Consider the following 25,209-nt stretch of genomic DNA (forward strand, 5'->3'; position numbering starts at 1 on the left):
CACCTGCTGCCAGGGTTGAGGGGAGGTGGCGCTGCACAAAGAAAATTAGTGCAGCCAACTCCGCCTCCCCAAATAAGGCCCGTGCATGCACCCCTTGTGGGCGCCGCCTTCCGCAAGGAAGGCGGTCGCGGCTTAGGCTGCGCCGGCGAACAGCCCTGCCCTTGGACATGGTTCTGGGGACGGGGCGGGAAAGAAAAGGTAAAATAAATAAAGGAGTAAAGGAAATAAATAGCGGGCAATACAAAGAGAAAAAGTAGCTAAAAAACAAAAAAAAAGTAGACAAAAACAAAAAATATAGAGGCAGGAAAATAGTTAGAGAAATAATAAGTAATAAAGATCCAAAAAAAGTGGCTATAAACAAAGGATTGAAAAGATTTAGGGAGGATTGAAAATCAGGCCCCAGAACCATGCAATAGAGTGGAAAACAAGATAGCCGCGCCCGTTGCGACCACGTGCGCAAGTTTGCGCGATATTTTCTCCCTGAGCAAGCAAAAAGCAACGCGATCAAGTAAAAGCGGTCGCGAACAGGAAATATCGACCGCGAACATGCATTGCGCAACCCGGAACAAGAAGTAAACATCGCCAGAGGGCGGGACAAGTGAAAACAAGATGGCCGCGCCCGTGAGCAACCGCATGGGTAAGTTGGCGACCCGCGATCACGCAAAAAATGCCGCGAACAGGCGGCAATAAAACTTCCGCGTCTTCGCGATATTTCCGGCGTGTTTGCGGAGATTTTCTGCATTCTCGCGATAATTTGCGGAAGTTAATTCCGCAAATTCCGCCCACCCCTAGTCCTGTCACCTTCCTCTTGCTTTCTATGGATTGCTGTGCTGCACTCCCGTCCCGCATGCCATGTGTGGTGTATTGTGCTGCTGCAAACCCTGATGCCTGCCCTGCAGGGTCAGTTTGGTGCACCTCTCCATGTCCCTCCTGTCCTCTGTTATCCAAGTCCATGTCCCTATCCCCCTTTCCTTCCATGATCCAATGTACCATACTTGCGAACATTTTGAACTTGGTAAGAGGGAGATTTTGAAAAAAAACTGGGGTATTGATTTTCCCCTTTGAGTTACATTGAAAAAGAGGAGATTGTAGACAGGAGACAGATAAAATAAAGCCCATTTGAGCTTAAAAACATTGGACGTTTCCTGGCTGAATCGGGTCTGTTGGCATGTATGGTTGTACTACCATTGCCTCTTCCTTCTGCCCACAATGGTCTATTACATTGCCACAGCCTCTCTTGCAAGTCCTGTATTGTTGGTTTGTTGCCCCTGCCCCCCTTTCCACTGCCCTCCATAGTCTGTTGTGCTGCCACGGCCCTTCCTGCCTGCTCAGTGTGGTTAAATTGTTGCCTTTGCACCCTCCTACCTGCCTTCAATTTTCAGAGTCCGTGCCCCTGGCCTCTGCCTCTCAACAGTATCCTAATGAACAACTAGATTGCTAACATTCTATATTTATTACAAAAGTGTGGAACGCCTGACGTCATCTTGATGTAATCAAAACTGTAATACCTAGAGCATTTCCTTTAGAAATTACATATATGAGAGGGTCTTATTGGCATCAAAATTATGGTTAGTGCTCTAAAAGACTAAAATAAGGACATATTTTCTGAGTTTTCAAATAGCAAGAAATCACTTTTAAATTATTTGTTACCTTTATGTTTTTTTATCCAGTTGACCACTTGATTAAATGTTGCACTTAGGGGAGAGGATGTGGTGTTACTTCCAGAACTGCAGACTTTGCAACTGGGGAACCAGGTTGGAGTTTCTGCTTCAGCTCGACATTCTGTGATTCTGGTCAAATCACTTAGTCTCCCCATGTTTACAACCAAAATGAATTTGTTCTTGTGTGATGTAACCAATGCTCATGTAAAGCACTCCAATACCTGACAAGTCTGCACTATATAACACTGCAAAAACACAAAATAATAAGTGTTTTGCACACTTCTGTCATTGGGCTATATTTGGGCTACATCTGGGTGATTTTGGGCTACATTTGGGCTCTTTTGTCTCCGGTGGCCATCTTGCGAGATTTATTTGTTATGAAGTTTCCTAATTTCCTCATGTACTGCAGTCTCCTCAGTAGGAAATGCTTTCAGTTTTTTACTTTGATTCCATCATAAAGGTATTCAGATGTGTCACACATTTGCCATAAATTCTGAATGTTAGCACTCTAGTTGCTCATTAGATCACTGTAGTAAAACTACTGTTCACCATGGAAGTATGCTCCTGGTATTAAAAGTGCATGTTTCAGTCTGCATGTCAGAATTTTTTAATGAAATAGAAGAGGATTTGTGAAGTCAATCAAAATGTGCCCTCATTTTCTTTCTTCAGCATTAATCATAATTTCTATGGCAAAATGAACCCCCTCATTGTGTTCCTTTTTAAATTAAATGTTTTAAGTGTTACCAGTTTATTCCAATAAAGAGGGCTTCAGGTGTGCCATACTTTTGTCATAATGAAGACAGTAAGCGCTCTAGTTGTTTTTAAGAACACTCTGGGACATTCTGTCATTGGGCTATACTTGGGCTACATCTGGGTGATATTTGGGCTACATTTAGGCTCTTTTGTCTCTGGTGGCCATCTTGGCAGACTTATTTGTTATGAAGTTTCCTAATTTCCTCATTTACTGCAGTCTCCTCAGTAGGAAATACTTTCAGTTTTTTACTTTGATTCCAAAGGCATTCAGATGTGTCACACGTTTACCATAAATTCAGAATGTTAGCACTCTTTTTGCTCATTAGATCACTATAGTAAAGCTACTGCTCACCAGGGAAAACTGCTGCTGGTATTGAAAGTGCATGTTTCAGTCTGCATGTCAGAATTTTTTAATGAAATAGAAAAGGATTTGAGAAGTCACTCTTAGGTGCCGATTAGGATCCTGGAAAAACCGGGTACGAACCGTCGGTCGGAGCGTTTTCTCCGTCCGACTCGTACCCGGGACAAAAACATTACAAACATGGAAGTACGATTCGCACGGAAACACCATTTCCGTACGAGTCGTACAAAACACCGACCGATGAAAATATACATACGAATGTGTCCGGGAATGCTCCGACGTGACGTCGGGACGCTTTCAGGCAGCGTTTCACGACCCAGGAAGTACGAATCGAACCGACAGCAGTCCGGACGGCAATATTTTTACGGCACCCAAAAAGTGCCGGAAAAGCGAAGTACGCCGTGAAACGACCAGATTAGGGGGCCCGGTACGCGCCGTACCCCCCCAGCCCCCGTGAGTACGCGCCGAACCCCCGTGTATGTACACCCGTGTACGTACGAGTCGTACCCCCGTGTATGTACACCCGTGTACGTACGAGTCGAACCCCCACCCGTGTATGTACACCCGTGTACGTACGAGTCGAGCCCCGACCCGTGTATGTACACCCGTGTACGTACGAGTCGAGCCCCCCGTGTATGTACACCCGTTTACGTACGAGTTGTAACCCCGTGTATGTACACCCGTGTACGTACGAGTTGAACCCCCACGTGTATGTACACCCGTGTAGGTACGAGTCGAACCCCCACCCGTGTATGTACACCCGTGTACATACGAGTCGAACCCCCCCATGTATGTACACCTGTGTACGTACGAGTCAAACCCCCACCTGTGTATGTACACCCGTGTACGTACGAGTTGAACCCCCACCCGTGTATGTACACCCGTGTACGAACCCCCGTGTTTGTACACCCGTACCACACATACATGGGTGGGGGTTCGACTCGTACGTACACGGGTGTACATACACGGGTGGGGGTTCGACTCGTACGTACACGGGTGTACATACACGGGGGTTCGACTCGTACATACACGGGTGTACATACACGGGGGGTACGACTCGTACGTACACGGGTGTACATACACGGGTGGGGGTTCGACTCGTACGTACACGGGTGTACATACACGGTGTTCGGCGCGTACATACGGGGGCTGGGGGGGTGTTCGGCGCGTATGTGGGCACATGTCTCCATGGTTGCTATGGGAGTTCGGTGCGGATGGTGTTTTTTCCATACGGTTGTGACATCGGACGCACGGGATGGATCGTACTTGCGCGGTCGGACTTCACTTTTCACGTTTGTACGGTAAATCATCCGGGGACGTGTCGGACACATTTTCCGACCCAAAGACGTGTGGGGAATTATTCCCAATGCGATTCGTATGGAGTTTTTCCCATGCGAATCATACTTGGCAGTTTGTACGGCACTTGTACGATTCGTACGGTAAAAAGACCGGATACGAGTCGTACGGGGAACATTTTTCCAGGATCCTAATCGGCACCAAAATGTGCCCTAATTTTTCTTTCTGCAGCACTAATCATACTTTTTATGGAAAAATTAACCCCCTCATTTTGTTCCTTTTTAAATTAAATGTTTTAAGAGTTACCACTTTAATCCAAGCATGATGGCTTCAGGTGTGCCATACGTTTATCATAAGTAGGACTGTTAGCGCTCTAGTTGTTCTTTGGAACACTCTGGGAAGCTGCAGTAGAACACAAAGGAATCAACTGACAGTCTCTGCCCTTGTTGGATGTACATGTTTTACTGAGAATGTCAGACTTCATTCTCACATGACTGAGAAAGATAATGTGAATTTACAGAAAATAAGCTCTCAGTTTAGTTTATAGATCACCTTCCAAACCTCTGTGGGAGAAGCATAAGAAAATATTTTTCTCTCAATCATGATATCCCAGAAGAAGGCTTTTTCACATGGTGAAATCACCTTAGAACATACCACAATTCCTAAAATGAGTATGGTACCATCAACAAATGATTTATAATGTAACTAAAGTCTTAAAACCTTCTATTAACTGCAATGCTTTTTAATGAGGTGCTATCATGTATATTGGTCCCAAGATGGCTGCCAACACTTCTTGGATGAAGTGCTGACAGCCAATCAGATCTCAGGATGAGATGTGTGGTTAGGCTCCGCCCACATATATATATGAATTTACTTTTGATTTTCTCAGGAACTACTGAACAGATTGACACCAGACCTGCCAAAGGCACATCCCTGACCTGAGGACTACCTCTCTGCCAAATTTCAAGTAATTCTGTTCAGCCGTTCGGGCTGTACCTTGGACTAAAGGTCCCTATGGAAAATTGCATTGGGAAAACGCGTTTTGGGACCCCCCTTTTTTCTCAGCCCCCACTTGACGAATCCCCCCGAGACTTTCAGGGTAGGAGCGGAGCGGAGCACCCCACCTATTTATAAAATTTCGCGAGGATTCGTCAACCGGCGCCAAAGTTATTCCAAATAGAATGTTGCGGATTTCCTATGGAAACATGGTCCTAACTATAACTATCTACTGGCGACCGCCAGTAGATAATATATATATATATATATATATATATATATATATATATATATTACCTACTGGCGGTCGCCAGTAGGTAGTTATAGTTAGGACCACGTTTCCATAGGAAAACCTCAACATTCTATTTTGAATAACTTTGGCGCCGGTCGACGAATCCTCGCGAATTTCTCAAAATAGGTGGGGCGCTACGCTCCGCTCCTACCCTGAAAGTCTCGGGGGGATCCGTCAAGCGGGGGCTGAGATAAAAGGGGGGTCCCAAAACGCGTTTTTCCCATGCATTTTTCCATAGGACCTTTAGAACGAGCTACAGCCCGAACGGCTGAACAGAATTACTAGAAATTTGGCAGAGAGGTAGTCCCTAGGTCAAGGAAGTGCCTTTTGTAGGTTTGGTGTAAATCTGTTCAGTAGATTCTGAGAAAATAGCCTTTAAATCAATATATATATCTGAGCCAGCTTACGGTACGCTTACCGTACGCTTACGGTAAGCGTACGGTGGCGTGCGCGAGCGCGATTCTGATTGGCTCTTAGATCTTAGTAAACATTCGAATCGGCCGAAACCAGAAAGCGGCGGCCGCCATTTTGTGTATTTCACTCTGAAAAAAAAGAGTGAAAACAAGGAAAGGGGGCAATGAGGAGAGTTACAGACCCCCTTACATTTGTGAGGGGGTCAAAGAAGGACAGAAAAGTACAAAAAAAACATTTATTGATTTTTAAAAAAATCACGGGGTACGCGTACGGTAAGCTTACGGTAAGCGTACGGTAAAAAAAAAAATAATAAATAAATGAAAATCAGATTTAAGAGTTTAGAAATTAGGGAGCTCTAAAAAGAGCTGTTGTGTTTATGGAGTCATTTTTTTAGTGGTACCTACAAGTAAGTACCGATGCAGAGTCTAAGGTTCAAGAGGAAGACTCTGTTCCCTTCATCATTGAAGTGCACACCATCTCCTCTATAAATGTCTTGCATGTCGTAACGCAAGTTGTTGTGGTAAATGGCACCCATACCATAGTCACGGAGGAAAGCAGAAACAGATTTGTTGACGTGCTTTCTTGCTTTGTCAATCTGTGGACAGAAATGATTGGACCAGTTCCATTTTTGCCTTTGGCATATGTTGGAAAACACAAAGGCAGTTTTAGGGAAAAGTGTAAACAGTTGTGCAAAGGTGTCCTTCATAAGCATTTCCAGACCTACCCCAGTCAAAGTGCCTAGGTCATTGCCACCACAGTGCACTATTATGAGGTCAGGGTGTTGGATTTGCATGAAGGATTTCACCAATGGCATCAATTGGTGCCACTTTAACCCTCTCTGACCAATCCATTTAATGTCTACATTTGGCAAAGCAAGGTCTCTCACCATATCTGTTTTCTCTGCAAACTTTTCACTCCAGAAGACATAGCTGTGCCCTACAATCCACACTGTGAACATCTTCAAAGGAGAACTGGATGCACTCAGGAGGTGTCTTTCAGTAGAATGGCAATATGAAAAGAAAGACAGTTTGGAAATGGAGGCATACATATTTTTTACAAAACAAAAAGAACTGATTGGCTGTTTCATACCATTCTAGAAAAAAAACTAGGCTGTATGTGAAAATTAATAGAAGCATGTTTTGTATTGGTACAAAAAAATGTGTAACCAAAGAACAGTACTATGGATTTGCAGTTAGGATTGAAAAGTCAAGCACTCTTGCTCTGTGGAATTGAAACATTGTGTGTCGAACTTCTGACCTAACTGCACACAGCAGTGTTCCATGAGCTGTTGCTATGGTAGCAGGCAGAAGTCAAGTTGGGGGAAGGGTACTAGGCAGAAGTCAAGTTGGGGGCAGGGTACTTTTGGAAAAGGGTTGGTTTTCAACCAATAGAAATGTGTCATTACATTTGAAAAAAAGGGGGAAGCACTGAGATTTGAAACTTACATGTATATGTGTGGAAAAATAGAGGGAAAGTTTGCCATTATCTGGTTCTGCTGAGAGGAGAGAGGTGAACACAACAGAGATCCTGGCTCTGATAATCTGCTGTTTGAGTGACACATTTCTTTCACAACTAACTAATTTTAAAGGTGAGTTTACAGTTTGAGAGGGGATGTATGTGGTAACTTAAGAAATGAATAATAGAAATGGGAATTGTTTTTGTTGTAGTTACACATGGTGGATTCATAATGTGTCAGTCTGTAAAAGAGATTTTCACTTGGCCCAAAAAAAAAAGAGCAGTAAGTGTGCTTTCAAATTGGCAAAGAAATTTCGTTTTGGGACTAATGTGAAAACATGACTCTGTGTGCATAGAAGAATTATAGGCAGAAATTTATTGCGTCTTGCTCTGGTGATTTCACAGTTGCAGTAGATGGAAAAGAGGAGCGAATTTTTGGGGGAAGAAGCAGAGGCTTAGCACACACCCATGTGCTTGCCATGTATAGTCATGCACAGTAATTAGAAGCGAGTGGGGTTTTCAGGTTTAAGTCTGTAATGCAAATACATTCAGCATCACTAAGGCCGGTTGCCCCTGCTGGAGTGTAGGCAGTCACAGAGAATACACACGGTGGTGGTCTGAAAAAAAAACAGCTTGGACATGTGCATTTAAATAAATTTAAAAAAAAGGTTTCAGAATGTGTCAGTCTGTAAAAGTGATTTCAAAGTGTAAAAAGAGATTTTCACTTGGCCCAAAAAAAAAAGAGCAGTAAGTGTGCTTTCAAATTGGCAAAGAAATTTCGTTTTGGCACTAATGTGAAAACATGACTCTGTGTGCATAGAAGAATTATAGGCAGAAATTTATTGCGTCTTGCTCTGGTGATTTCACAGTTGCAGTAGATGGAAAAGAGGAGCGAATTTTTGGGGGAAGAAGCAGAGGCTTAGCACACACCCATGTGCTTGCCATGTATAGTCATGCACAGTAATTAGAAGCGAGTGGGGTTTTCAGGTTTAAGTCTGTAATGCAAATACATTCAGCATCACTAAGGCTGGTTGCCCCTGCTGGAGTGTAGGCAGTCACAGAGAATACACACGGTGGTGGTCTGAAAAAAAAACAGCTTGGACATGTGCATTTAAATAAATTTAAAAAAAAGGTTTCAGAATGTGTCAGTCTGTAAAAGTGATTTCAAAGTGTAAAAAGAGATTTTCACTTGGCCCAAAAAAAAAAGAGCAGTAAGTGTGCTTTCAAATTGGCAAAGAAATTTCGTTTTGGCACTAATGTGAAAACATGACTCTGTGTGCATAGAAGAATTATAGGCAGAAATTTATTGCGTCTTGCTCTGGTGATTTCACAGTTGCAGTAGATGGAAAAGAGGAGCGAATTTTTGGGGGAAGAAGCAGAGGCTTAGCACACACCCATGTGCTTGCCATTTATAGTCATGCACAGTAATTAGAAGCGAGTGGGGTTTTCAGGTTTAAGTCTGTAATGCAAATACATTCAGCATCACTAAGGCTGGTTGCCCCTGCTGGAGTGTAGGCAGTCACAGAGAATACACACGGTGGTGGTCTGAAAAAAAAACAGCTTGGACATGTGCATTTAAATAAATTTAAAAAAAAGGTTTCAGAATGTGTCAGTCTGTAAAAGTGATTTCAAAGTGTAAAAAGAGATTTTCACTTGGCCCAAAAAAAAAAGAGCAGTAAGTGTGCTTTCAAATTGGCAAAGAAATTTCGTTTTGGCACTAATGTGAAAACATGACTCTGTGTGCATAGAAGAATTATAGGCAGAAATTTATTGCGTCTTGCTCTGGTGATTTCACAGTTGCAGTAGATGGAAAAGAGGAGCGAATTTTTGGGGGAAGAAGCAGAGGCTTAGCACACACCCATGTGCTTGCCATGTATAGTCATGCACAGTAATTAGAAGCGAGTGGGGTTTTCAGGTTTAAGTCTGTAATGCAAATACATTCAGCATCACTAAGGCTGGTTGCCCCTGCTGGAGTGTAGGCAGTCACAGAGAATACACACGGTGGTGGTCTGAAAAAAAAACAGCTTGGACATGTGCATTTAAATAAATTTAAAAAAAAGGTTTCAGAATGTGTCAGTCTGTAAAAGTGATTTCAAAGTGTAAAAAGAGATTTTCACTTGGCCCAAAAAAAAAAGAGCAGTAAGTGTGCTTTCAAATTGGCAAAGAAATTTCGTTTTGGCACTAATGTGAAAACATGACTCTGTGTGCATAGAAGAATTATAGGCAGAAATGTATTGCGTCTTGCTCTGGTGATTTCACAGTTGCAGTAGATGGAAAAGAGGAGCGAATTTTTGGGGGAAGAAGCAGAGGCTTAGCACACACCCATGTGCTTGCCATGTATAGTCATGCACAGTAATTAGAAGCGAGTGGGGTTTTCAGGTTTAAGTCTGTAATGCAAATACATTCAGCATCACTAAGGCTGGTTGCCCCTGCTGGAGTGTAGGCAGTCACAGAGAATACACACGGTGGTGGTCTGAAAAAAAAACAGCTTGGACATGTGCATTTAAATAAATTTAAAAAAAAGGTTTCAGAATGTGTCAGTCTGTAAAAGTGATTTCAAAGTGTAAAAAGAGATTTTCACTTGGCCCAAAAAAAAAAGAGCAGTAAGTGTGCTTTCAAATTGGCAAAGAAATTTCGTTTTGGCACTAATGTGAAAACATGACTCTGTGTGCATAGAAGAATTATAGGCAGAAATTTATTGCGTCTTGCTCTGGTGATTTCACAGTTGCAGTAGATGGAAAAGAGGAGCGAATTTTTGGGGGAAGAAGCAGAGGCTTAGCACACACCCATGTGCTTGCCATGTATAGTCATGCACAGTAATTAGAAGCGAGTGGGGTTTTCAGGTTTAAGTCTGTAATGCAAATACATTCAGCATCACTAAGGCTGGTTGCCCCTGCTGGAGTGTAGGCAGTCACAGAGAATACACACGGTGGTGGTCTGAAAAAAAAACAGCTTGGACATGTGCATTTAAATAAATTTAAAAAAAAGGTTTCAGAATGTGTCAGTCTGTAAAAGTGATTTCAAAGTGTAAAAAGAGATTTTCACTTGGCCCAAAAAAAAAAGAGCAGTAAGTGTGCTTTCAAATTGGCAAAGAAATTTCGTTTTGGCACTAATGTGAAAACATGACTCTGTGTGCATAGAAGAATTATAGGCAGAAATTTATTGCGTCTTGCTCTGGTGATTTCACAGTTGCAGTAGATGGAAAAGAGGAGCGAATTTTTGGGGGAAGAAGCAGAGGCTTAGCACACACCCATGTGCTTGCCATGTATAGTCATGCACAGTAATTAGAAGCGAGTGGGGTTTTCAGGTTTAAGTCTGTAATGCAAATACATTCAGCATCACTAAGGCTGGTTGCCCCTGCTGGAGTGTAGGCAGTCACAGAGAATACACACGGTGGTGGTCTGAAAAAAAAACAGCTTGGACATGTGCATTTAAATAAATTTAAAAAAAAGGTTTCAGAATGTGTCAGTCTGTAAAAGTGATTTCAAAGTGTAAAAAGAGATTTTCACTTGGCCCAAAAAAAAAAGAGCAGTAAGTGTGCTTTCAAATTGGCAAAGAAATTTCGTTTTGGCACTAATGTGAAAACATGACTCTGTGTGCATAGAAGAATTATAGGCAGAAATTTATTGCGTCTTGCTCTGGTGATTTCACAGTTGCAGTAGATGGAAAAGAGGAGCGAATTTTTGGGGGAAGAAGCAGAGGCTTAGCACACACCCATGTGCTTGCCATGTATAGTCATGCACAGTAATTAGAAGCGAGTGGGGTTTTCAGGTTTAAGTCTGTAATGCAAATACATTCAGCATCACTAAGGCTGGTTGCCCCTGCTGGAGTGTAGGCAGTCACAGAGAATACACACGGTGGTGGTCTGAAAAAAAAACAGCTTGGACATGTGCATTTAAATAAATTTAAAAAAAAGGTTTCAGAATGTGTCAGTCTGTAAAAGTGATTTCAAAGTGTAAAAAGAGATTTTCACTTGGCCCAAAAAAAAAAGAGCAGTAAGTGTGCTTTCAAATTGGCAAAGAAATTTCGTTTTGGCACTAATGTGAAAACATGACTCTGTGTGCATAGAAGAATTATAGGCAGAAATGTATTGCGTCTTGCTCTGGTGATTTCACAGTTGCAGTAGATGGAAAAGAGGAGCGAATTTTTGGGGGAAGAAGCAGAGGCTTAGCACACACCCATGTGCTTGCCATGTATAGTCATGCACAGTAATTAGAAGCGAGTGGGGTTTTCAGGTTTAAGTCTGTAATGCAAATACATTCAGCATCACTAAGGCTGGTTGCCCCTGCTGGAGTGTAGGCAGTCACAGAGAATACACACGGTGGTGGTCTGAAAAAAAAAAAACAGCTTGGACATGTGCATTTAAATAAATTTAAAAAAAAGGTTTCAGAATGTGTCAGTCTGTAAAAGTGATTTCAAAGTGTAAAAAGAGATTTTCACTTGGCCCGAAAAAAAAAGAGCAGTAAGTGTGCTTTCAAATTGGCAAAGAAATTTCGTTTTGGCACTAATGTGAAAACATGACTCTGTGTGCATAGAAGAATTATAGGCAGAAATTTATTGCGTCTTGCTCTGGTGATTTCACAGTTGCAGTAGATGGAAAAGAGGAGCGAATTTTTGGGGGAAGAAGCAGAGGCTTAGCACACACCCATGTGCTTGCCATGTATAGTCATGCACAGTAATTAGAAGCGAGTGGGGTTTTCAGGTTTAAGTCTGTAATGCAAATACATTCAGCATCACTAAGGCTGGTTGCCCCTGCTGGAGTGTAGGCAGTCACAGAGAATACACACGGTGGTGGTCTGAAAAAAAAACAGCTTGGACATGTGCATTTAAATAAATTTAAAAAAAAGGTTTCAGAATGTGTCAGTCTGTAAAAGTGATTTCAAAGTGTAAAAAGAGATTTTCACTTGGCCCAAAAAAAAAAGAGCAGTAAGTGTGCTTTCAAATTGGCAAAGAAATTTCGTTTTGGCACTAATGTGAAAACATGACTCTGTGTGCATAAAAGAATTATAGGCAGAAATTTATTGCGTCTTGCTCTGGTGATTTCACAGTTGCAGTAGATGGAAAAGAGGAGCGAATTTTTGGGGGAAGAAGCAGAGGCTTAGCACACACCCATGTGCTTGCCATGTATAGTCATGCACAGTAATTAGAAGCGAGTGGGGTTTTCAGGTTTAAGTCTGTAATGCAAATACATTCAGCATCACTAAGGCTGGTTGCCCCTGCTGGAGTGTAGGCAGTCACAGAGAATACACACGGTGGTGGTCTGAAAAAAAAACAGCTTGGACATGTGCATTTAAATAAATTTAAAAAAAAGAGCAGTTTGTGTGCATTCAAAATGGCAAAGAAATTTCGTTTTGTGACTATTGTGAAAAGAAATGTAGTAATATATTTAAATACAATAAAGGATTTTTTTTTTAGTTTTTTTCAGGTATTGCTGAAGAACAGTGAACAAAATTTAAGATGCCTACAAAATCTCGAGTTCAAAAAACGCTAAAAAAAAAACTATATTTGAGGACAACTGGAGGACCAAAGTTAGTAGAAGATGCTGATGTTGGGAAAAAGAAAAAATCTTCTGGTAAGCAAAAAAAACAATTCCTAAACAAAATATTGAAAACAAACAAAAATGTACAAAATGTCTGTTCTCGGAAAAATGTAACAAAACCTACAGAACAGCAAAAAATTGAGGATTTAGTTAATGCAAATATACCTTCTGCAATTGAAAAGTTTAACATAAACAGAAAAACAGCATTTAAAGAGATACGTAGAAAAATGTTTCAGAGAAGAGTTATGTCCAATTTGATAAAGGATATAAAGAAATATAAGCAAAAGGCTAAATATTATAAGAGAAAAAAAGAAATTGAAGCCATTGCAGCAAAAGCATTAGAATTAAAAAGGAAACTATTCATATTAATTTTGAATAGGATGCGTACATTAGATAAAATGGTTAATGTACTGAAATCACAAAGCAAAAGCAAAAGAGTAGTGAACAGAACAAACTTTTGTAAAGTGTTTTTAGGAAAGTGGATGCATAGTTCAAGTAGTGAACCTTTTTTTAATGAAGAAAGCTATTTTCAAAGTAATAGTTTGCTGCATGCAGTTGACACCAGAGGTCGTTCATACGAAGTAAAAAATGGTTGCATAATGGAGAAGGAGATAATGGTTCCAAGAGATGAGGTACAAGTGATGGCAGATGAGGCAATGGGGAGACGTCCTAAAGCCCCAGTGTACACTTGGAATTGTAGTAGTATTTGCACTGTGCGTCAGGAATCTATTGACAGATTTCGAGAGTTTCTAAGAGAATATAGTAAAAAAAGTGTAAAACAAAAGATTAAGGTGCTTCAAAGTCTGGATCCATGCAGAGTGAGAGAGAATACTGGTTTGCAGGGTCATTCTCTTGCTTGTCTATCTAGAAAAGTGTGCAATAGTGTTTTCCATCATTTTAGGATGCTGGCTGTTCATCATACTGAAATGAGAAAGTTTGTGAGACGGTTGTATTTTGCCAAAAGTCCAGCAATAAAGTTAAATGAATTGAATAGGGCTCTGTTCCGAGGAACGGTATCAGATGTAGAGAAGGTTGTTGATGAAATTCAGTTTTGTTACTTTGGTCCTGAACAAAACAGTGCAGAGAAGGACACAGTAAATGAGGCAGAAGTGGAAGAGAATGTAGAACCCTCTGTAAGTAACACATTTAATGATCACATAACAAAATTTGCAATAGTCTCTAATGAAAGACCAAATGTTACTTGTATTTGTTGCCGCAGAACTCATTATAGAAAACAAACTAGGAATGTTGATCTCTACAGAAAGAGTGAAAATGAAGATAATTATAAGTGGATGGATTTTGCCACATATATATTTCTTGAAAATTGTTTTGAATTGGGTGAAGATCAGCGTATTTGTAAATACTGCTACAACAAGTTAGAGGAAAATAGAATGCCGACCAGAGCTGTACATAATAATTTAGAATTGGATGCTATTCCTGCTGAACTTTCTGAATTAAATACATATGAGTCTATACTCATTCAATGTGTTCATCCGTTCCAGACCATAGTACGTATGGAGCCCAAAACTGGTAAATTACCTCCTTCAGATTTACTGAGAGGTTTAAAAGGTAGAGTGGTGTATTTGCCCTTGGATTTGAAAAAAAATATGGAAACTATTGATGCAGATACTTTGGAAACTGAACCATTAATTATTCTGGTTAATGGTGTCCCTACAAAGAATAAGAAGATTTGGCAGGAGCTGGTAGATGTGCGGAAAGTACAAAGAGCAAATTTGTATTTGAAAAAAAATAACAAATGGTATGAATCAATTTATATAGAAGAAGAAGAAGAAGAAGAAGATTTACAAGGAGACACAGAAACACCAACTGGACAAATTGAAAAAGTGGACAAGTCAAAGGAAGAAGAAATTTATGAACATTTTAGCATACATCCTCTCCATTCGAAAGAAGTTATGGGAGACAATATTGATCTCTTTCAGATGAAGAAAGCAAAAGGAAATCCCGTGAGTGTATGGGAGGAGAGCTTGGAAGCTCGATGTTTTCCCCAGCTGTTTCCTAAAGGAAAAGGAGGACGATACGATGAACGTCCGGAACAGATTCCAGCTTCTGAGTATCGGACTACAAGACTATATGCTAAAGATCCCAGATTTCGACAAAGTATCCCTTATTTGTTCCATCTTTTATTTGAAAGCGACTTGTCTGCACTGTCTTATGCAGTAAATCACATTTTAAAAAGTGGAGTACATTTACAAAATGTGTCTGCTAAGGATTTTATGGAGAAAGTGCAGCACCGAGATGATCATTTGGAAACACAACTGATCAATCTGATGGCTTGTCAGCGTGGGACAAATGAATATTGGTACCGACGCCATGGTGAACTAAAATGCATGTTACGCAATTTAGGAACACCAACATGGTTCCTTACCCTAAGCTGCGCCGAGTACGCTTGGGATGATTTACTGGATTTTCTACGAGAGGCCAATTCAAACATTGAAAACATCGAATACAAGACAGCAGGAGAACTGTGCTCATTGGATCCGGTTAATGTTTGCAGATATTTCAATCATAGATTTGAGGCTATGATGTCCTTCATCTGCAATAAAAAAAATCCACCCCTTGGAGAAGTAGTGGATTTCTTTTGGAGAAAAGAGTACCAGGCAAGAGGTGCTCCTCATATTCATATGCTGCTGTGGATCAAGGATGCCCCAAAGTTTGGAACAGATACTGATGAAGCAGTGTTATCTTACATTGAAGAATATGCAACATGTGCTATACCTAAAAGCACAGAAGAGAACAAGTTAAAGGAGCAAGTTCTACGTTTCCAAAGTCATCGGTGTGGAAAATACTGTCGACGGAAATACAAGAGCAAAGAAAAATACTACACTAAATGTCGATTTGGATTTCCTAGACCTGTTCTTACAAATGGAAGAGTCAACAGTTTTATGTCATCTGTGAGACATACTATCACAAGAAAATCACCTAAGAATACCTACAACCTTAAAAGAAAAGAAGAATCAAAAAATATAAATGACTACAACCCAGTCATTTTATCCATGTGGAACGCTAACATGGATATACAGTATGTTGCTGACAATTCCATTGCTGTTGCTCGATATGTAACGTCTTACATTACGAAATCAGAAAAAACAGAATTGAAGGAAATGTGGGAAGAGATTTCTCACGAGAAGACTGTCAGTAAGAAGCTGTACAGTTTCAGTTTGAAGATGTTATCGCATCGAGAAATTGGATCCTACGAATGTTCAGATAGGTTATCTTCTGCAAGTCTCTACTCGAAGTCAAGAAGAATAATTTGGGCAAGTTTAGGCCTTGCAGCAATGAGAAATCGGGTACTGAAATCTGTTGGAGAAATTGAATATTTGGCTGAGAATGACCCAGAAAGTACAGACATATTGAAAACAAACATGTTGGACACATATTATCCCAAGAGAAGTCATCATCTGGAGAACATGTGTCTCTATGAAGTGCTGCAGAACTACATTTATTCACGGAAAGCTGCAGAAGACATCAACAGTGGAAAATATAAAGTTGTTGGTGAAGAAGGATGTTTGGTGAAGCAAACCAAAGGAAGTTTGATAAATCACCGGAAGCTGAGTTGCGACACTACCGACAAGAAAGAATTTTACTACTTGGCTCTTTTACAGTTGTTTAAACCATGGCGTACAGAGGATGAACTACTGGGAGAATTCCAGAGCTATGAAGATTCTTTTAATGCTTGCAAAGACAGCATACAATGCAGTACATTCTCAACTTATCTGCAAATGTTAAATGAAGAAATTGAACAGGAAACTACAATTGCAGCAGAAATAGCTAGAGACAGTTCTCAGGACAGCCAAAGTTCAGGAACATACAGTCAAGATCCCCTAGGACAACCAATCGTTGAAAATGAAGCATCAATAGCCATGAATGAAGTGGAAACGGCTATGAATCAAGCTCAAGAAGAATTTATAGACTTAGAAAATTTGGAAAGACAACTGAATCAAGAGCAGCAACAAATTTATGAAGAGATCAAAAACAAAATTGATCACGGATTTCTACATATCAAAAAAGAGTGCTCATGCACATCATTTCATCCAATCAGGATGTATGTAAGCGGACAAGCTGGCACTGGAAAAAGTTTCCTAATTAAAGTCATCAGAAGCTACCTAAAGCAAAAAACGGATTCTACTTTGTCTTGTGTGGTTACTGCTCCAACTGGGTTAGCAGCATATAACATAAAAGGAATCACCTTACATCGTTTGCTAATGTTACCAGTGGAGCATGAGAACAAAATACAATTCAACAAGCTAACTGGAGAAGCATCCTTGGAAGTGTCAAGAGTATTGAAGAAGATGCAAGTTCTCATTATTGATGAGGTGAGCATGGTATCAAACTTAATGCTTGCCTTTGTGCATTTAAGAATGCAGCAAATTTTGAAGACAGACTATGACGTGTTATTTGGTGGAAAACACGTCATAGTTTTTGGGGATCTTTTGCAACTTACTCCAGTTAAAGGACAACCAGTGTTTAATACTGTGACACATGAAGACACGAAGAAGTCATTGGGAAGCATTGGAAATACAAATATTTGGTCCTTCTTTGAGTACAAGGAACTTACAACTAATATGAGGCAAGCAAACGATGAAGAATATGGAAGTATTCTGAAAGATATCAGAATTGGACTACTCACAGAAGTTGGCAAAAAAGCATTACAGAGTCGGCTGTTACATAACTTATTTCCAAAGGAAGAAATAGTTGCAGAGAAAATATACAAGAATATTGCAGAAAACAAAAGTGTCATCTGCTTAATGCCAACTCTACGTGAATGCTCAATATTTAATGAGGAGCTTTTGAAATTGGAAAATGAAGACATCAGGAAATTGGAAGCAGTGGACAAAATTGAGGATGGAAGAATTACTGTCACAGTAACAGGCAAACTGAAAAATAAATTGGACTCACTAGAGAAGAATATCTCCAAAACAGCAGGATTAGAAAAAAATCTATATGTTTGCATGAACTGTAGAGTGTTTTTAAGGAGAAATTTGGATGTTGAAAAAGGCTTAGTGAATGGAGCGATGGGAAGAGTTGTGGGTTTTATTAATTATCAGAAAAAAGATGGAATTGAATGTTTAAAAATAAAATTTGATCAGATAGAGGAAGTTAAAGACATTTGTCGTTGTTCAGTTCGTTTCATGCTTGTGAAAGACTTATATGTACGTAGGAAGCAGTTTCCGTTTTCACTAGCATATGCTGTAACTATCCACAAGTCTCAAGGATTGACTGTAGATTGTGCATTTGTGAACATTGGTTCAACTGTGTTCAAAGAAGGTATGGCATATGTAGCTTTGTCACGAGTCAAAACATTATCAGGTTTATTCATGATTGACTTTGATGATTCAAAAGTTAGTGCTGATACAAACTGTGTAAAGGAGTATAATAGATTAAGAAGAAGCTATGCTCCTCATTTAGGTCAGTATCCTGTGTTGGAGAAACGTGTAGTTTCTCGTAAAAGGAGAAATGAGAATATCTGTAATGAAGATGTAGAGAAGAGGAAAAAAAAGAGGAGTGATGTAATTGCAAGCAAAAAGAATAAGGAAAATGAAGAACAGGTTGTAGGATGTCATTTTGAAAATAGCTCTGGTGTCAACTGCTACGCTAATGTAGTGCTGAATGTTGCATTTTATCTGGAAAGTTTGCAAGAGCAGATAATAGTAAATCAGGGAAAAAGATTCTGTTCAGAGCTCAGTCTCCTTTTTCAAAAGCTGAGTAAAGATAAAACTCAAATAGAAAGTGCTACTGACATTAGAAAACTTTTAGATGTATGTTCAGGACGAACACAGTTTTCTCAAAATGAACAGCAAGATGCACACGAATTTTTGATGTATTTTCTTCAGGTAGTGGAAGAAGAAGGAGTTCCCATTGACATTTTTTTTGGTCTCTCTTATAAATGGGAACATAGTTGTGAAAATTGTTATAATATATGTGGCTCTATTGTTGATAATGAAAGGTTTATTTATTTGACATTGCCAGAGAGTAAAACAGTCACTTTTGCAAAATTAGTTAAAGATGCTAATCATAGCATGAAATGTGGTGAGTGTAATTCTGACATGTTTTCAACATTAATTTTAAGGGAATACGGACAGTATGTAATTTTAATGATGCAACGATGTAGAGCTGATGGTTCAAAATTGGATACTTTAATAAAGAAGTTTACAGGACAGCAATTATCAATTTCAGGAAAAACTTTTGTAACTGTTGCAATAATTTTCCATGATGGACCTACTGTTACTTCTGGACATTACACAGTTTATCTTAAATGTGAAAAAGGCTGGACACTGTGTAATGATTCCCAATTGATTTTCAAACAACGTTTGCCTTTTGATTTAGCAAATTCCTATCTAATCTTTCTGAAACCTAAATTTTAGAGAGACTTGGCAAGATCTGGACAAAATAATTTTACCATTTTACTGGATTACCATTGCAATTTTGTAGAAAAAATATTTTTTAAAATTATCATTTGGCCTAAAGGAAAGATAACCAATTGTAATGTGGACTTTTTAAATTTTTAATGCAATTTTGAAAAACCAATAATTTAGAGATAATCGGTAACTTCTGCACATTTTAAATTTTGGAATGCTATTGGACTGCCATTGGAAATTTTTACAAAAATGATTTAAAAAATTACTATTTGGCCATGTGGAAAAGTAAGCAATTCTATTGTGGACTAAATAAATTATTCAAAAAATTTTCGTGAACCAAAATGTTACAGAGAATCGGTGAGATCTGGACAGATTAAACTTTAGAATTTTAATGGTTTTCCCTTGGAAATTTATTCCAGAGAAAAAAAAAAAATACTATTTGGCCTAAAGGAAATAAAATCAGATGTATTTTGGAGTTATTTGAGATATAATATTGTGATTATACTCCTGAAACAAAAATATCAGACGGTATTTTAAAGAAAAAAGTATTGTTTTTAGATGATATTTTTTTAGAATAATATGCATTTCTGTAATGATAAGTTTAAGTGAGAAGAGATTCTGGGCTTTTTTAATACAATCTTTGAGATTGTTATTTTTTTTTGCCCGCTGTAAAATGATGAATGCAATTGCTTTCACAATTTATAGTGAAATGCAATATATTCTGAAAACAGCAAAAATAAGGCAAAAATATTTTTTGGTAAAAAATGTAAATATGTGTACTGTATTATAAAATGGTTTAAAAATATTAATACTTTTTTCTTTTTTTTCAGATCGATATAGAAAATTTTCGTAAACTACAACCATTTTAAAAACTATTTTTTAAAAAAACAAATGAATAAATATTTTTTTGAGTGAGTATGGTAAGTCAATAGTAATAATTGTAGTCTCTCAAGGACCTTGTAATGTGATAAATGATTTTTAGTGTTTTTTTAAAAAAATAAAAAAAAAGGTACGCTTACCGTACGCGTACGGTAAAAAAAAAAAAAAAAAAGTTTTTAAAAAAAAATGTAAAAAAAAGATGAAAGATAAGGTTGGCTCTTAAAAGAACCGTTGTGTTCATGCAGGGACAGAGGAAAGGAACCATGGGAAAATCATTCAAAGCTACAAATGTGCTGATCTATTTTGTTATTCACTAGGGAAACACTGGTCTCCCTATAACAAATTAGAGCTTTACAAAATGTGCAATGAATATCAACCTTCCGAAATCGAGGGTTCATTTCCAGAGGGCCAGCAAAAGGAGATTCTCCCCCCACAGATGAAGGGCTCACCTGAGCTGCAGAAGAAGGAGTAAGCTCTGCAGGTGATGGTCCAGGCTGAGCTGCTGTGGATGTACTGGCTCGTCTTTCTGAAGAGTTACCTCCAAAAAGATGAGCATGTGTCCTTTTGTGTACATCCTTGAGGTGCCTCATCATGGTGTGATTCCCAAAGGAATACTTCCTGTCAGGATTACCTCTAGAAAGTACACGCTGACACAGCTTGCAAGTAACTAAGGGTGCATTCACCTTTTGCTGGCCTTCTGGAAAAGTAAAATAATCCCAAACATAAGAAGGTTTTACTTTCCTCGCTCTCTGCCTCAAGACAGTGCTGCTGGTGCTAGCCTCACTCTCAGAAGAGCTCTGCTGTTCTGCCATCGTATCCCAAAGACAAACCAGCTCCTTCTCCCAAGGGATCACAAGCAGAAATGAGGGGAATGGGTGTGGTGTAGGAGAGTTCTAGAACTGAAAGTAGTTTCAACCAATCAAAAGTTGTGTTTCATGATCACATGACCAACCGTACGCTTACGGTACGCTTACGGTACGCTTACGGCAAAAAGTACGCGTGCGCGTAAAAAAGACACGCGCTTGCGCGCATGCGCATAACAGTCACTCCCCGGCACTTCCGCGTAACGTGCGCGTGTTGCGTAAGCGCGCACGCGTCCCACGCGCAGTACGCGCGGCTACGCAAAGTACGTAACTATACGCAAGCAGCGTAGATAGATTACGGACGTTGCGTAAAACGTACGCTTACCGTGAGCTTACGGTACGCGTACTATAAAAAAAAAAAAAAAAAAAAAAAAAAAAATCTGGAAATAAATTTTACTTGTTTATTTTAAAAAATTTATATAAAATAAATATTTAATGATTTTAAAAAATTAAGCATAGTCTTTATAAAAGGTAAGAAAATTAAATTAAAAATATGTTTGAAAAAAATGAAGAAAAAAAAAAAAATAGCATTTAAAAAACCTTGCAAATTCACTGAAAAAAACATGGGTTTCACACACGTTATAGTTAGGAATTAGCATTTAAAAAACCTTAGAAATTCACTGAAAAAACCATAGGTTTCACACACGTTATAGTTAGGAATTAGCATTTAAAAAACCTTAGAAATTCAGTGAAAAAACCATAGGTTTCACACACGTTATAGTTAGGAATTAGCATTTAAAAAACCTTAGAAATTCAGTGAAAAAACCATAGGTTTCACACATGTTATAGTTAGCTGGACATTTTACTCGTAAAAAACCAATGAAATTGCCCCGTTATAGTTAGTTCAGCTAACTATAACTCGCGCGCCCGCAATGCACTGCTGATGACGTCACATATTACATCACTCATGACATGGTCAGTGACATCACTCATGACATCACTGATGACATCTCAAATGACATCACTGATGACATCACTGTTGACATCATCCTTGTGATAGAGTGGCAGACCTCCTCTCACCTTAATATAAGCTTTGATACACACATTCAAAAATAGAGACTAAAAATTTCAAAACAATGGACATACCAATACCAGTTACAACAACCTCTTCAGTAATTCTAAGATCCACATACACATCCACTCATTCACCAACAGTCCTATACAGTCACTCATACATGTACTCACTCATCATATGTACTCATACATCTATACATCCTGTTACACAATGCCACTCATCCATAGAGTTACTCACACACATAGTCACTCATGCTAATAAGGAATCAAACATACATTTACTTGCATATACAGTAATACACACACCACCATACTTACTTCTACGGAAACTTACACATACTTAGTCTTTTAAACAATCACTTATAGAAACACATACTTATTCATACAGGAACTCTTTCAATCTCTCCCTCTAACATATACTCACATATATACACCAATAGTCACATATACTAGTTTAAAACATATGTAGTTACTCCTGAAGACACTATTGAGACAGTCATTCACTCACTAACACACCCATACACACACTCATCCACCCATACAGTCCTGCACACATGCTGTCTTCAACACATACAAACAGTGAGTCACTCATTCATGCACCTATGCACTACGTAATACCCCCCACCGAACCATACAGACACTCAGACTGATACTCAAAAAAACAACTAATAACCTATATAGACACCCATGTAGCTACTCACCAACCCATGCAGCCACTTATACACAAAGTGAGAGATACACTTAATCAGTCAGTTACACAATCAATTTTTCAAAAACAAATCATCCATTTAGACACTTATATACCCATTTATTCTTCCATCGACCTTGAGATATACATATATAAAACATATTTAATTTTCAGAAAAACACACATTCACTGGATGATGTCATCAGTGATGTCATCAGTGATGTCATTTGAGATGTCATCAGTGATGTCATGAGTGATGTCACTGACCATGTCATGAGTGATGTAATATGTGACGTCATCAGCAGTGCATTGCGGGCGCGCGAGTTATAGTTAGCTGAACTAACTATAACGGGGCAATTTCATTGGTTTTTTACGAGTAAAATGTCCAGCTAACTATAACATGTGTGAAACCTATGGTTTTTTCACTGAATATATATATATACATAAATACCACTAAATCTACCCTTGGTTGATCTTTCTGGAGTTCAGGAAATAGCCCCAGAAGTTGGTAAATGTCTCCTTATCTGGATACAAAACTTGAGTCTCTCTGTACTTCAGGCTTTCTTGTTTTATGGCTCTTCACAGAATGGTACTACCTTGTTACTCACTAAGTATGCAAATAAGTTTGGTCTTGAGTCTTATATATGTTAGTCTCTCTACTTATCTCTTGAATGTTCCGGTTATCCTCAAAAGGACGTGAGTCTGAGTCCTCTCAGGAAGAACCTAGGTCTCTGGCTCAGAACTGAAGCGCCGCTGTATAGGCAGCCAAGTAACAACTGCTCAAATGTCCTTTAAATCTGGATTTCCCAAAAATCTTAGGGAACAATGGAAGTCTAAGAACCTCCTTCCCGCACAAGTTGAAATTCTGAAATTTCGCTACTCGACGTCTTCTCTAAATAAACAGCTCACCTGCTTCACAGTGTACCTACTGTGAGAACAGAACCAGCAACTCTTCAAATCTTCTTCTTTACAGAAACGAAACGGCGCAAACTGAGATAGGCTGCCATTTTCGAAGTTACCTCAGTTGAAGTGCTCTGAGCTACGCGCTACCGAGCGCGAGCACAGCTGTGAGGAAGAATCGGCCAAAAGACTAGACCGATAACCTGAATAGAGATGTCGGGCGGCAATCTTGGATTTCCGCCGCAATTCGGAAAACAAACAGGAGAGCAAAAAGGATACTAATCTCAAGGACATTACTCTCCTACGCCTAGCAGGGCAGTACTGAATAACTTTTCTCCCAAAAGAACGTAATTTAGATGAACTGGGAGATTTCCTGTGAACAGCCCTGACACCTGTTGTTTCAAAATGTTGTTTCAGAATGGAAGGGAGGGATGCCTAAAAGGATGGCTAGGATATTCCATTTTCTATGGTGCTGGTGGTATTGATGGTGAAGGTGATGGTGGTGGTCTTCTTGGTGCCCTGAGCTGCAGTAGGAGTAAGTGCATGGCATATTTGAGCTTGCCAGACTGATTGAGATAAGTTCTGCTTTTGTACCAGTGGCAATGGGCTATTTTTATGCCTGGTTTGCCGAAGCAATAAATGTTTGACACGTTTGAGACTCTGCACGTCTTTTGCCAAAGTATCATAATTTCCCCCTCAGTCCTGCTTGACTTTTTAAGAGGGAAGGCCTACCTTGAATATCATTGTAATTATCTGACACATCGGATCTAGAACAGGCTCAAATCATGCAGAAGTGGTAAAAGCGACCGTAAAGGCCTATAGTGACACTTTGTCATTATGGAGCACTGATTGTGCAGCAACTGCATGAAGGAAAATGATGCAGCGAAAGCGAAACCTCATTGCAAATATGCCCCTTTGTGTTGTTGCCCATGTGACACCTTGTCAGGATGTCCATGGATCTCAACTGCCTAGCATGTTACACCGGAAGGCAAATGAGAGATTTCTGCAAGGAGAAGGTGCTGAATGTGGGCAGGAATGCTTCCACAACAGACCTACAGAAAGCCCTCAGAGCCTATGAGGAAGTCAGGAGGCTGCAAACAACTCCAGAGGACGGGAAACCTTAGATTAGGTGATGGTGTAGCATATATACCAGGGGTCTGAAACATATGGCGTTGGACATTAGGAACATTGATGGTTACAGAAAGGCTGAGCTAAGGAGGTTGTGCAAAGGGAGGGGACTGAGAGCACAAAAGGGTAAACCAAAGTTGGAGTGCCAGTTTACCCTTAGAGCATGGGAGGATGTCCACAGATTGCAATCTGCACCAACAGAAGAGTTTGAAGAGGACTACTTCAGCACTCTTGATAATGATGAACCCTGCTTGTACCAGACCTCAGAATCAGCGCTGCAAGAGGGCAGTGGTTCTGAGAAGATTGAGGAGGAGGAGAAAGATGACTGGGCAAAGGCTCAAGAAGAGAGACAGGAGCCCACAGATGAGGAGTCCCCTCCTAGATCCTATGCTGGGAGCTGTTTCTCCTCCCAAACCCTGACCCCAGAGGAGCTTAGGGACAGACAGGCTGAGTGGGACCTGAAGCAGGATCTGGCACAGCTGGCTACAAAGGAGAGAAAAGCTGAGGCTGAGAGGGCCTTGGAGAAGAAAAAGGTTGTGTGTGTTCATGAACTGAGTCTCAAGTAATTGAAAATCAGAGCCCTCCAGATAGGG

This window comes from Triturus cristatus, chromosome 5_1 (genome assembly GCF_964204655.1).
Source record: "Triturus cristatus chromosome 5_1, aTriCri1.1, whole genome shotgun sequence".
Taxonomy (NCBI): Eukaryota; Metazoa; Chordata; class Amphibia; order Caudata; family Salamandridae; genus Triturus; species Triturus cristatus.